Source organism: Oxyura jamaicensis, chromosome 2, assembly GCF_011077185.1.
Source record: "Oxyura jamaicensis isolate SHBP4307 breed ruddy duck chromosome 2, BPBGC_Ojam_1.0, whole genome shotgun sequence".
In the NCBI taxonomy this organism is placed as follows: Eukaryota; Metazoa; Chordata; class Aves; order Anseriformes; family Anatidae; genus Oxyura; species Oxyura jamaicensis.
In genome coordinates, this window is record NC_048894.1 from 129,359,335 (window position 1) to 129,373,025 (window position 13,691).

Below are 13,691 nucleotides of genomic sequence, written 5' to 3' on the forward strand. Positions count from 1 at the left end.
ACTTGTTCCTAGAATTCCTGGGTGCACAACTGTTCAGAAAGTCAGACCATGGACCTTCACTTTTAAAAGTTTTGTCTAACTGTACTCCAGATAATTAAAAAAAAAAAAAAAAAAAAAAAAAGCAGAGCAATGCACAAATCTGCTGAAGCAGCATTTGTAACAGGGCTTTTTGCTGTTACAGCAGCAGTTAGCAGGAGTTGAGTGAGCTTAACCCAGTCTGGCAGTGCTTCTCTGAACAGTGACTGCAATGCAGACGTATTCAGAAGGAACAGGAGAGGAAGAAGTGGCTGTGCATGATGAAGAGAAATTAGCGTCTATCCCATGTGCCAGAGATTTGCTGTGGTGCTAGGCAATTGCTTAAAAAGCAGTATTTTCTGAGCTGTCTCCCAAATAAGTTCATCAGTTTAAGTGCTGCAGGCAGATGGGTTTTCTGTCCCTTTATGAGCTGGGAAGCAGCAGAGGGGCTCTGGCTGGGTAGAGCTTTTACCAACAGCTACACCTGATTCAGCCTGGAGAGGGGCCAAGCTGAAGTGATAACTGAGGGTGAGGGAGCTGGGGAAGACAGAGTGCCATGCATTGGGAAGGCAGATTTGAGCGTCTGGTTTCACTGCTGGTTTTTAATTGGCTGCGTAAAGGAGTGCCCCTTTTGGAAAGGCTTGAAGGAGGCCTAGGGTGGTCTTAGTCTGCCCTGAAGATATTCAACAAGTTTAAAGTGCCTGCTTTGTAAACCAGCATAAATGAGCAAAATAGAACAGGAAACCTAAGCCCTTCCTCACCATCCCTGCTGATGAGAGCACAGAGGTCAGAAACCAACTGCCTTGTCTCTGAAAAAGAACTGGACAAGACAGAGAATTCTATGAGTTTTTGTAAGTATGAAAAAAACCAGCCCCACACTGATTTATATTGTTAAAATTTTAATTCACACAAATATAAGATCAGGGTGCTTTCTAGTTGTGAAGACTTTTTGTGTTTTTTAGGTCAAAACTCCCACAGATTTGTTTGGAATAACAAAACAGAAAAGCAAAGATCTGGAAGTTAATTATTTCTTTATGAGTTCTTGTTAATTAATTCTTAATTAAAATGCAGTGCAAAAAGTTTGCTCTGTACTCACATCATTTATTTACTGAAGGCTGTTTGACTAGTTGAACATGGTAGAGCAAAAAACCATTTATATAGTCACAGTTTTGTAACTCCTTATGTTCGACATGCCTTGGTAAGATCACTGTACCTTATCCAAACAATATGAAACCAGTTGTTCACTGTCTTTTGAAAGATGGAGCTTCCTTTTCTTAAAAGAGAACAATTCAGAGCAGCATTGTAATTTATATATAAAAGCCAGATATTTTCTGCATGGATCATTATATTTAGATGCAAATGTAGCCTTTGGATCTTGCTTCATTAGAAACATGTACAGTGTAGTGCTTCTGAAAGGATATTGCTGATTTCTGCAATATTCAATTGATATAATATGAATTAAAAAGACAACCCTACAACACTTCAGTTAGTATTGTGGCATTATGGGCATTTAAACCCATTGCTAGACATCTTCTTTTGAATTCAGCATGTATGCACCACTGAGTCTCCAGATTGGACAAATCCACAAAATGTGTCTTTATCAGAGGCATACTATTCACTTTGTGTAGATGTCTTTGATTCATAACAGAAATTGATTTCTGAGTTATTCAGAATAGTAAAGCTCAGTCTCTTTGCCAGTTAATTGCTACACTAGCTTATGCTTCACACCATACGGAAACACTCTTTTAAATATGCAAAGAAAAAAAGCTAAAAATAAATCACAGCTGCTGTTAGATAGGGGTCTAAAGATACAGCCAAGGCAGAAAGAAAAAAAAAAAAAAAAAAAAAAAAGGAACTGTCTTGGTTTAAATACAGCTAAACTGCTTTTAATATTGAGAAGTTCTTTTTCTGTTCTCCAATCAATATTCATTAACAGTGTCCACAACAGAGAACTTTGAATATAAAGCACTGAGATAACAGCAGTAATTACAACATACAGTTTCATAGCTGTAATATTTTCCTCCTCCTGGTTACATTAATGACTGCTGTAATAATTTGTATTTGGCTTATGAGGATCAATTTATATCAGCTCGCTTCTTACTGATATGTTCAATTTAGATTCAAACCAATATCTTAATTTACAACAACATAAAGCTTCTGAAGGTGGAAATGACTTTTATCTTTGCAGCAGTAATTGCTCCTGACCAGTAATGATAGCTTGACCTCATCCACACAAGAAGATCAAGTGTGTATATCAAGTCCTGACACGTTATTACTTATTTCCTACAACCAACAAAGTACAAATCTGAGAAACACTTTACTGCATTGTATGTGTCCAGATCAGATCTATGATGAAAATCTTATTTATTGCACAGTTCCAGTTACTCTGCATCACTCTACCTCACAAGAAAAAAAAAAAAAAGCAATTTTTTCTTGTTCCTGACTTTCTTTCAGTGGGTACACACAGCACAGATGTATCAGTGAGCAAGGGGCGAGTAAAGAGGGGCGGCAGCAAGTTTCAGATTATAGAAGAATGCATGCAACTTTATTGCTGGTTCAGCCTGGAAATAATAGTACAGACTCTCATGTAATACCTGCCCTGGCTCTCCCCTAAATTGATAACAAAACTTAGATTAGCAGTAGCCTCTATCCAGTGAAATTACATGGCTGAATGCAATCAATAGAAACTTCTAAACATCCAGTTTTACACAACTTCAAGATTTTTGCGTGTTTGGAGAGGTCTTCAAAGTAAAATTGCCTGCCTCTGTCAGAAAGAACTGAGAAAAAAGGACAACCCAACGCTGGAGACAGGCCTTAGCATGCTAGGCCTAGCTAGCCAAGTAGCTGGGTTACAGACCCAACAGACTCATGTACAAAAAAATGGCAGGTGTGTCACAGAAATGATAAAAAAAATGCTGGTTGTTGACGTCCTACAGGGTGCACATCTGATTGTCAAAGGAGGAAGCTGAGGCAGAAGTGCATGAAAAACCTTGCTGTCCTCAGCACTGGGCTCGCCTCGCGCTGAGGAGCAGGATGAGGTGCTTGGCTGGTGCTGTCTCCCCTGTGAGCAGGCACCCATGACCAAAGCGGGCTGCCTCAAAACCTTTCATGCTTTCAGCCAGACTGCAGGGAGTGAAATGTCAGGCTAGCCTCTGTCCTGTACTCCTTACTTAGAAAGCACTTCCCTGGATCTAAGCCCAGGACTTGTCCCTCAGACAAAAGAGGCAAAGCACCACACGTGGAACAGCTGAACTCTTGATGTCCATTTGGGGCTGCACTTTCTGGGGCCCGAACATGGTCTGAGCCTGTTGCTGTCACCAGCTGTGCCCTGCTGTCCTCTCTGGGCGCAGGGGACAGTGTCACATCAGTGCAGAACTGCCTGCCATCCCCTCTGTCACCACAGTCCCAGCTCCCCAGCAGTGTCCTTCCCCCCTTCCTCAGCAGGGCTGTGCAGGCCTCCATGCTCCACAAAGGCTGGTGCTGCCATCCATTTCAGGCAGTTTCAATAAACACAACACTGATACTATCCCTAGAGCTCCTCGCATCCTTCCCAGCCAGAACTAGCATCAGCTGCCAACTGCCATGGTTGCTCATTTAAGATCCGTACTAGTATCAGAAAATGAATGATAAAAGTCTTGCTCTGGCAGGCTTCAAGCAGAGCTAGAAAGCATATGTGCAGTTTGTTCCAGAGACTCCTCCACAACTAGAGCAAATGGTTTTATTCTGTCTTTAAGAATTTTTTTTTTAATTAAAGGCACTGTGCAAGCCATGACAAATGAGCCACTCCTTAACAAAAAAATTGTATCAATTAATGATACTTCACTTTATACTGAGAAGCCTCAGGGCTTCACTGGTTATATGATTTTCATTTATGCTTCTGGACATATTTACTTTTTTCTGATGGGGAGAGATGACCACTGAGACAGATGTTTTTCCCATTTGCAATCTCCTCACTCCTGTCCCTTTCCACCACTACCAGACCTAACTTCAGTAATCAAGGGCAGCAAATTAAAGATTTCTCTTCAATTACACAAATACAGATGCAAATGAGGGATATGAAAGCTGGGAGGAGATCCCTAGAGGACAGCAGCAGCTGGGGCAGGCCATGATGTGGAGACCATCCAGAGGGAGCATGGAGACAGCTGATGCAGGCAGCATCCTCTCTGGACATTCTCCATGCTCCCAGCTCTCAGGGACTGGGACATATATAAGCACAGACAGCTGTTTCTTCCCTGTAGGACAAAAGGACCACACTAGATACATGGATTGCCAGGCCCTGGTCCCTGCTCTCACAAGCAATTATATTTTAAAATTATTTTTCTGAACTTAATGGGCACTGCCTGAAAATCTCTTCATTTATGCTGTCCTTGAACAGCTGTTTCAGAGGGCACAAATATAGAAAAGGGGGGAACTTTCTATTTCTTGGTCTAAATGTATTTATATGTAGCATGCAAAACCTTGGTTTGTGCCAACACTGTCCTTTCTTTGAAGTGTTCCTACACCACTGTCATTGTACAATTATAAGTAAAAAGTGTATCCCCCCTTTTACTCCTCCCCACTTTGTCAACCGAGTAAAGGGCTGCCAGCCCTCTCTCATAACACAGACTGCCCCTTCCCCACCCTCTGCGGCCTGTTGTACTCACTCTTATGATGAGCAACCAGTCCAGTAGGCAGGGCTCTTCGTAAGGTCTCATCACTGCAAATACTTCCAAGAATCTCATTTGTTTTTCATATGATTGCCTCCAAAAGTTGTTCATAGTTATTCTTTGGTTAGTTGGCAAACACATGCTTCTCTCCGTCAACAACTAGGTCCTTGTTTTCATGTGTTTGATTTTTGTTTTCCTCAAATATATAGTTTTTGGTTTTATTGAAATTCCTTCCATCTCCACTGCTGTGGTGCTGAAGTTCATCTGGAAATTTGAATTCTCTCATTTTATGATACTGTCCAGCTTCATGGCATTAGCAAATTTCATCAACATTGCCATTACTTATTGTGCTAAAATCATGGATGGAAATGTTAAAGAAGATGGGTTGTAAGACTGGGGAATTTCCACTATTAACATCTCTCTGATTTCGTGTTTTGCAGTCATTGCTACTCCCTTGCTCTGCAGACCCAAGATAACAAGTACTGACAGAAGAGCTTGTGCACACAAAGTACTATCTTTGTGGAGCTGTGCAAAGAAGGCAGCACCAGCCCAGGCAGATTACAACTGGGATCCAGCAGGTGGTGACTCTTACAAGCCAGTGTCAAATCATTCTGATGCCAACCAGCAAATCATTGGTATAAAATCATAGAGCAGTTTGGGTTGGAAGGGACCTTAAAGATCACTTACTTCCATCCCCCTGCCATGGACAGAGACACCTCCCTCTAGATCAGGTTGTCCAAAACCCCATGCAACCTGGCCTTGAATGCTTTCAGGGAAAGGGCATCCATCCCTGGAAGCGCCATATAGTGGTGGTGGATGTTTGTGCCGTGATTACCAATGTACTGTGGCTGCAAAACAGATGATTTCCTTGTTGCCTCTGTAGTGATACCCAGCTTGAGGAGAGCACAGTTCCAAAGTGCCACTGGTGGCATCCATAAATGTTCCTTTCCCACATACACAGTGGTTGCACTGTAGAGACTCTGTGGACATATCAGTGTGAAAGAAAAATACTGAAACATTGAAGATGGTTTATCTGACGAGGAGGGCAAATTCAGCTGCTCCTAGGCTAGCAGATTCTAGCGTGCCCAGCATGCCTACAAGTATCTATTCTAGTAAACTGGTAGATCAATCTGTGAGACTGCGCCTGGCCCACCACAGCTAGCAAGCTTCCTGAGTAATTCCTGGGCATGGTTAGAGACCTGTAGGTGGTTTGCATGCAGCAGCCCTGTTTTAGAGGACGAGACAATTTATTAGCATAGATGCAAACTATTCAATGCCAGTTGGCCTTAGCACCTGGGCACGTCTAATTTAGTATTGTAGACAGAGCCTTTGTGAATACTGCTGTGGGATACCTTGGCAATGTTCATAGTGCTATGTGGCCCAAATCAATTTGAATATGAAAGCATCTTTTCTCCTTTCTAAAATATGAGTACATGCTGTTATTTCAGGAGAGTTCCGTGTGCCCTCTACCAGCCTGGCTGATGAGGCCGTCTCCTGCTATGCGAGCACCTGGCAGGAGATGGCTCAGCTGTGCACTGAACTGCTGCTTAATGGAAGCAGGACCAGTTTTAGGCAAACTGAAAGCAAAATGGCACTGTCTGCAGCCCAGCTGAGGTGCCAGGCAGCCCGGTGTTCTTCAAAGTCATGGGGCAGGAGGTAAATGGCACAACAATTACACAGATAATGCAAAGAGCTTTTGCCGGCGTGGGCTCAGGACACCATCAGTTTGCAGGTCTGGCACAGGCAGCTAAAAACCTCATCTGTCATCACTGGGAGCAGTCCAAAAGAGGCAGGCATGGAAAGGGCTTTGTGCGCCCAGAGCTTTGTGTGGCAAGCGGCAGTGCGTGGGGAAACAGGGTGAGGAAACGCAGTGCCGTTGCTTTCTCATGTCGATGCCAACTGGCAACTGCCTCACGTCATTTTGAAATCCATTAAAAGTTTGGATGAGCCTTTCTGTGCTTTGTGTTTCCTTCGGTGCTTACCCACCAGAGAGCTGTGGAACTAAGATGTTTATTACAGCAGATAATGGATGTTTAAAAAATAACAAAAATAGCTGTGTTAAGAACCAAGCAAAGAGTAAATAAGGATTGCAAATGGCAGCGAAATGCTTGCCATGCTGTGTGTGGAGAGGACCCCATCCCCACACTCTTTCACTTCCCCAGTGATGGGGTTACATGGTACCAGTATTTCTGCCTTTCTCCCCAGACAGAGGAGGAAGGGGCCCAAACCTGTGCCAGCACTGATGTCCTGACTGACCCCTGTCCACCACAGCCCTTCCTGACTCCAGCAGTACAGAAATGGTGCTGGAGCTGGGGCTATAGAGAGATGTGCTGCCCCAATCCCTCTGCTTCCTGCCCCTACACCCTCATTCTCCAGCTGCACTTGTGGCACTCTGGTATCTCCCTACCTTCTCTGACCATCACCAACCTGTCCCTGTCTCCTCTAGCTCCTTGCTCATGGAGGTGGCCAAGCTCAGACTCAGCCTGCACATCCATGCAGTTTCTTTTTCTTCCTACCTTCCCCTGCTGGGAAAAGTTCCTTTCTCCAAAGCTTTCAGTGGCTGCTGCAGTCCAGAAAAAGTGCAAGTCCTGACACACAATGAGTGAAATATAACATTTTCTCTGTCCAAGGAAAGTAATGAAAGAAAATACCTTTTCATGTTCTTTCCCATAGCAAGGTCACAGTTAGATACCTCTGACAGTTCACTAAGCCTTTGTTTCTTCTTTCAATGTGCATCTACGAGAAGCACTTTCCTCCTAGGTTATTAGCTTGCAGAAAAAATAGCAATGGCTTGAGTTTTCAGTTATTTTTATAAAAATCAAGGAAATATTTTTTCACTTGGCAGATGGCAAGGGCAAAATTCAAACATCACCTTTTTTACCAGATATGGTCTTTATGCCATAAAGACCATAGTCTATCTACGTTAATTTACTGCAGCTGCTAAATTGGAGCAGGCACTAATTTCTCAGCTCTCAAGTAGAACTGTTTCTGTTCTAAGAAGCCCTTTGTCACTTGGGGATGGAGCAACAAGTCAATGGCTGAAGAAGGCCTGCAAGTTACAGGAGGGAATAAGAATTGCAGTAACTCCTTTGAGATCAAAATCACCAGGCTTCAACAACCAAGAATGAAAAAAAATGTAGGCAAAAAATCAGGATGCTGAGCTGTAATACAGAAGCCTCTTCATCACAGATCTGTCTTCCCATTTCATGCCCTGCTCAGGGAGCACATGGAGAGACCAGGTAACACTCCGGTGGCTTTTTAAGTCAACACAACCGAGTTCATAGCAGAGACCTCCAGACCCTGCCTGGATGCTAGTACCAGTGTTAAAGTGTCCTAAGCTCAGCTTGAGTACTTGCAAAGCAGTATTCTGTTAAAGGCTAGTAGAAAAAGTCCCTAGCTGCATGCTTTGATTTTTGCTTTCCTTCCATTGGGATCACACATTAGTGATGACAGAGAAACACCTAGCCTCTACCTTTTCCTGAGACAAAAGCCATCCTACAGCAAGTAGTATAAATCAAAATAATGTCAATCATCTGTCATGAGATTACTTGGAATATTTCTCCAGGCAGCATCAGCTTGGATGAAGCTGTGACGCCAGTGCTGATGATGCTCCCTCTCTGATTTGTTCTTAATTTTTACACAAACTGTCCTGCAGATGCTTGCTTGCATGCCTGCTTCCAGGATCTGCCCCAGGGCAGGAGTCTGATCCTGCTTCCTCTGCTTTCAGAGTTTTCTCCAAGGCTGCTGCCAGTTTTATAGTGCTCTAAAAATCCACCTGGTAAGCTATAATAGCCATCAAATACAGCTGCGGAGCTCATGCTTGTCAAATTTGTATTAAGAAAACTGTCATTGGTGCCTTAGCTTGCAGCCAGTGTCCAAAAGGCTGATCTGGAACAAAGTTTATGTTTATGAACACTTGCTGCAGTGCAGCGTGGGCAAAAGACAATCAGAAGCTTGTGTTATCACTATCGATAATGCAGCATTAACAGAAATGTTTAAATCACAACACCAGGATTTTGGGTCTATTTTCCTATATAGCAACCCTTTGTTTTGCAGCCAGTCTGCCCCTACCATATCCTTGCAGTAAGGTGTGGTGCTCTGAGGAAGGTTTATATCATGTGGAGTGGAAGACGTCTGCAGAGCTCCTTACAGCATGTATGTGCACAATTCCCATTGCAGGCTGTTTCTGCTGTGGGAAGAAGGGAACAAGGTGCCTGCTTAGACTTCCATACAAACATCACAAAATCATGGGACCTCTTTCTCAATGGGACATCAGGAATCAGGAGTGCTCCACAACACTGAACATTATTTTTAGGAATACTGATATGAATTTATGGTAGGATACATGATCAAGCTGACGATGCCCTGTGCAGCGTGTTTTGTGCTTCCATGCCCAAGAGAGCAAGGTCAGCCTTGTAGGGCCATAGTAACATACCCAGGTTTTATGAGCTTTTGTTAAAATAAGGGGGAACTTAACTGCTAACATGTGTATCGTGTGGGTCTGGTTCTCCTCTCCCTAGCTAAAATAGGATTGTGCTGGTAGCTGTGAGAGCTTAAGAATCGTTTGTAGGGAGGGAGTTGTCTGTGGTAGTACGGTGTACTCTGCGATGGCTGTGAGTTGGTGTATGAGCACAGACCGTACTGGCATTTCAGGCATGAGGACAGGTATGTTTCTTGTGTACAGCTGAACAAGCTTCATACCAAGACTTCTCAGTTTCTCTAAGAGAACTCCTACATTTCCATTTTGACCCGTATGTATCATTACAATGCTGTGAGGACATCGGCATGGCTCTGTGTGACTTACCATTCCACAGCAAAACTGGTTTTATTTCTGTGCAGTGAATGTATTTTGTGGATCAGTTTACACTTAAGCATGGAAAATCATGCTCTTCCTCAAGGCGTTCTTCAAACGCCTTCTCTGATTTTAACTTATGGCCTAGGAGGAATGGTTTTACTGCCATTGAACCATAAGGGGAAGAGGAAAAGTAAAGAACAGCTGGGTTTAATGAGTTGGAACAGATGCAGGTATTAAAGCAGTGTGTACACTTGTCATTCAAAGAGCTCCTACATGTGTATAAATGACGAGCAATTTAAATCAAGACTTTTGTTACAGAGGTTACAACAGGCATACTGCTTTTAAAAGGTTCAGAACTTGGTGTCTTAAAATACTTTATTTTCTTTGCTACAAACAAGTCCAAAGCAATGTAATTTATGGAGGTGTGGACTATCAATATGTATTTTAATATACAACAGACCTTTCATTCTGGACTATGTCACTGGTTTCCTATTACAGTCATCCTTTCCTCCTGTTTCACATTTCATGTCAGGCTATATAAATGTTTCCAAGGCAAATTCCTATAACGTTGGCTGAGCATTTTTTCTTTTGAAGACTGTTCCAGAGGTGATGCATCAATAGCTTCAAATCTTTGTGCAGTACTTGAGCATAGCTAGAAAGGAAAAAACAAAACAAACAAATAAAAAACACTTAAATCCATTAAAGAGAAATGTGATCATTTTGTAATTTCAGTGAAAGCATTAAAAATAAATCACATGTTAAGAGGATCTCCAGACTTCAACAGCAACACAATCTTAAATGACAGGATCTGGTATTGGGAGTATGGAGTTTTCTCTGTGGGATTAAAGATGTCAATTTATCCTTATGCACATAAATTCAACTGCTTAATTTTAGACTGAGATTAACTATTTTTCCTGGTGGTAGCTTGACAGTCTTCAGTATCTAAGCAAGACTGGGATGAAATTGTTATGGAAAAACTTTTCATCAGTAATTTATTCTTTAAATCAATGCTAATAGTTAGTCCTAGGGCTAGAAATTTAATAAAAACATAATGATTATTAAAGATGGCTTAGAGGAAATTAAATTCCCCCAAAAGGTGTTGCTTTTACAATAATGGCAGTATCTGTGCTTAAAATTCAAATCAGCTTTTCCTAATTACCCGTGAAAAATTACTATTTCACTTTCATGGATTCAATCCATAAAAGTCTTCCTCTACCTTGAAATAGCTACCTGGAGATACGTGGACAGCAAGTATAACTACAGCCGTCCCCAGGTCTACGCATCCTTGTGTCTCTGGAGGGGATTCAGCCTGCAAGAAGTCGAATGGTCCACTTCGTCAAGGGGCTGGTGCTTGGCAGCCTTTTGCAACGGGTCCCCTGCCAAGAGCTCTTTCCAGCAGATGGTAACAGCTGGGTTATGACCGACTTCGAAAAAGTGCAGAAGGAGGCCTTATGAAGGGCTCATTGTACCATCCCAATGATTATTTTTTTTTTTTTTTTGCTTGTGGGCCTTTGTTGTATGGTGGCATAAATTACTCGGGCAGTTGGGGAGGATGTGCGTTAAGGCAGCTGGCTTGTCACTAGGCTGGCTCCTGCATTACAGAAGTCCCAGGGACTTGAATGGGATCTAACCTCTGTGTATGTGAAATACAGGCCTTAAAGTAAGAGAGACTCTTCTTTCTGCTGGTGTTGGAAATACCTGTGGTACTGAATGTTTTTAATTACTGCAAGGGTGGCCATTCAGACTCTGTAAAGGAAATCTAGGAAAAAGCAGAAGAGTGCCTGTATCCCTCTGGTAGTCTTTTTATTAATGGGTGGATCCATGCCACATTACACTCTGCACAACAGATGACTATGCAAATCACTTGTCTCACTCCAAATGTATATTATAAATACTCAGTTTGTGTCAAAATCATACAAAAATGTGTTTTGATTAGGTGTATCAATAAATCTTTTATCACTGTTCCATTGTTCTAGCAATAGTTTTATTTTATTCATATTATGCTGTTAGATCATTCTTTAGGCTGCTCTGGAGTAACCAGCAGCCTAATTAGCAGGCCTGTAATTTTGGCAAGCTGTATTTTCCAATTCTGGTTGACATCCAATACTCAAAATCCAAATTTCATTCAAATATTTTTTTTCCTGATTGTACCTCCAGCACATGTCAAAGCTCTAACACATGCCAGTTTCCACACAGCTTAAGTAATGCCAGTAGAGGGCTTGACTGCAGCTTTCCCTCTTTATTCAGATATAAGTTACCGCACACTAAATCTCTGTTGATTAAACCAGATAAGGAATGGGAGGGTTCTGCAGGTGCAAAGCTGGAGTGTCTGGACTGTGGTTAGATCTTGAACTTTTAGGGTAGTTCTTGTGCTGACATACAACAGCCAAAACGCAGCTCTCGTTAGGCAACATTTTCAACTTGTCTTCATTTAGAAGCAGGGTTCTGGTGCTCCTGTTGTCTTCATCGGGGTCTGTCTGTAATCCCCCATCTTTTCATTTTGAATACATAGAATCACAGGATTATTTAGGTTGGAAAAGACCTTTAAGACCAAGTCCAACCATCACTCAACACTGCCAAGCCTGCCACATAACCAAGTCCATAAGTGCCACATCCACACATCCCCTAAACGCCTCCAGGGAAGGCAACTTCACTACTTCTGCGGGCAGCCTATGCCAATGAAAAAATGACCCTTTCTGTGAAGATATCCAATCTAAACATCCCCTGTGCCCAGTGTCCAGCTGGAAGCACATTTCACAGGAAGATCATGGTTTAAATGTGTGCAGGTTACATGGAGATAGAAAGGCAGCTGGATAGAAGGTACAAACTGCTCTTAACCTTACTCTGGGAATGACTCGAACATGGAGAGTGTAACTATTGCTAAATTAGTGAGAAGTATTGTGACTGCCTCAGTGCAGAACATACTTGGACACAAAAAATTCACCGATCCAACCTGCCAGTGACTAAGACAAATTCTTTGTATTGCTTGGTGTTTGTGCTGATGGCAGTTAAAGCACCTGGCAAAGATCACTCTCTGAAATCAAGACCTTCAAGTGCCACTGTGGGACCTGATTTTCACCATTCATCCTGAGAACAGCATTGTTACATCTCACAGGTGGATAGGTTTTCTTCAGCAGTAAGCCACTTGCTCAAAATCTCAAATCAAAGCCCAAAATGCATTAGGTAATGAGAGGGAAAAGATAGGTGTAGGTTTTACAGTAGTCCATACTACTGTAAATCAGGAGGAACTCCTTTCATAGACACAGGATTAAGCTAGGTTTACAGCAGTGTAGCCAAAAGAACACAGCCTTGAGTTCCTGGACTACCCTGACACACTACCCTGATTCAGTTGTGGGCATCTTCTTCAGATAATTGTACAGTAGAACGGCTGGGGCTGCACAGAGGAATAACATAATCAACTTTATTTTATTACTGTTCCTCTAATGCTAACATCTGCCAGTTAGTGTTGTCCCATTGTCTAGATCACAAGTGGGCTCTGCCCCGTGTAGCCCCTGTGGTGCCAGCAGAGCCCTAATTCAGCTGTGCCCATGCTGCTGTGCCGAGAAGTTCCCGCACCACAAGATACTGTGCATGTGGTCAGAGCATGGCACAGGGACTGCGGCCCTCCTAATCATGCTTTTTGTTGTTTTTATTTCCTGCTGTTTATGTCCTTGCATGCTGTCCTTGCTGTGTTCAGAAGAAAATATAAGGAAATATAAAGAAACAACAAATATTGAGGGCCCCCTCTCCTGCACTCCTACATTCTTGGCAGCTCAGGGAGCTGCTGCAGCAGAGCTGCTGTACTTAACAGCGTATGATAAAACTATTCTTCATGATTTTTTTCTAATTCTTTTTTTTTTCCTTTTTTTTTCTTTTTTTTTTTTTTCTTTTTCCCATTTATACCTTTAAGATTGCTTTTATGTTTTCTTCCTGTGAGACTTTCTACAAAGCCCCAACAATGTCTATCAGGCTGGCAGTGAGGTTCAGAGAGCGTGTTTCAAAGCTGCTGGGACAAGCATGTATGTAAGTGAAATTTTGCAGTCATACGTAGTCATCCGGCCAGAGAATGCCTTAGGACAAATCTGATCAATTACAACAAAATCTTATCACTTACCTTTCAACAGTTCAGCACTAAAATCTTTGTCGCATAAATTTAAGGAATTATGTTCACTCTGTGAAGAGAAAACAGCCAACTGCATTCAGCCAAAGTCACCCGAGTTTCTGTCGATGTCTTC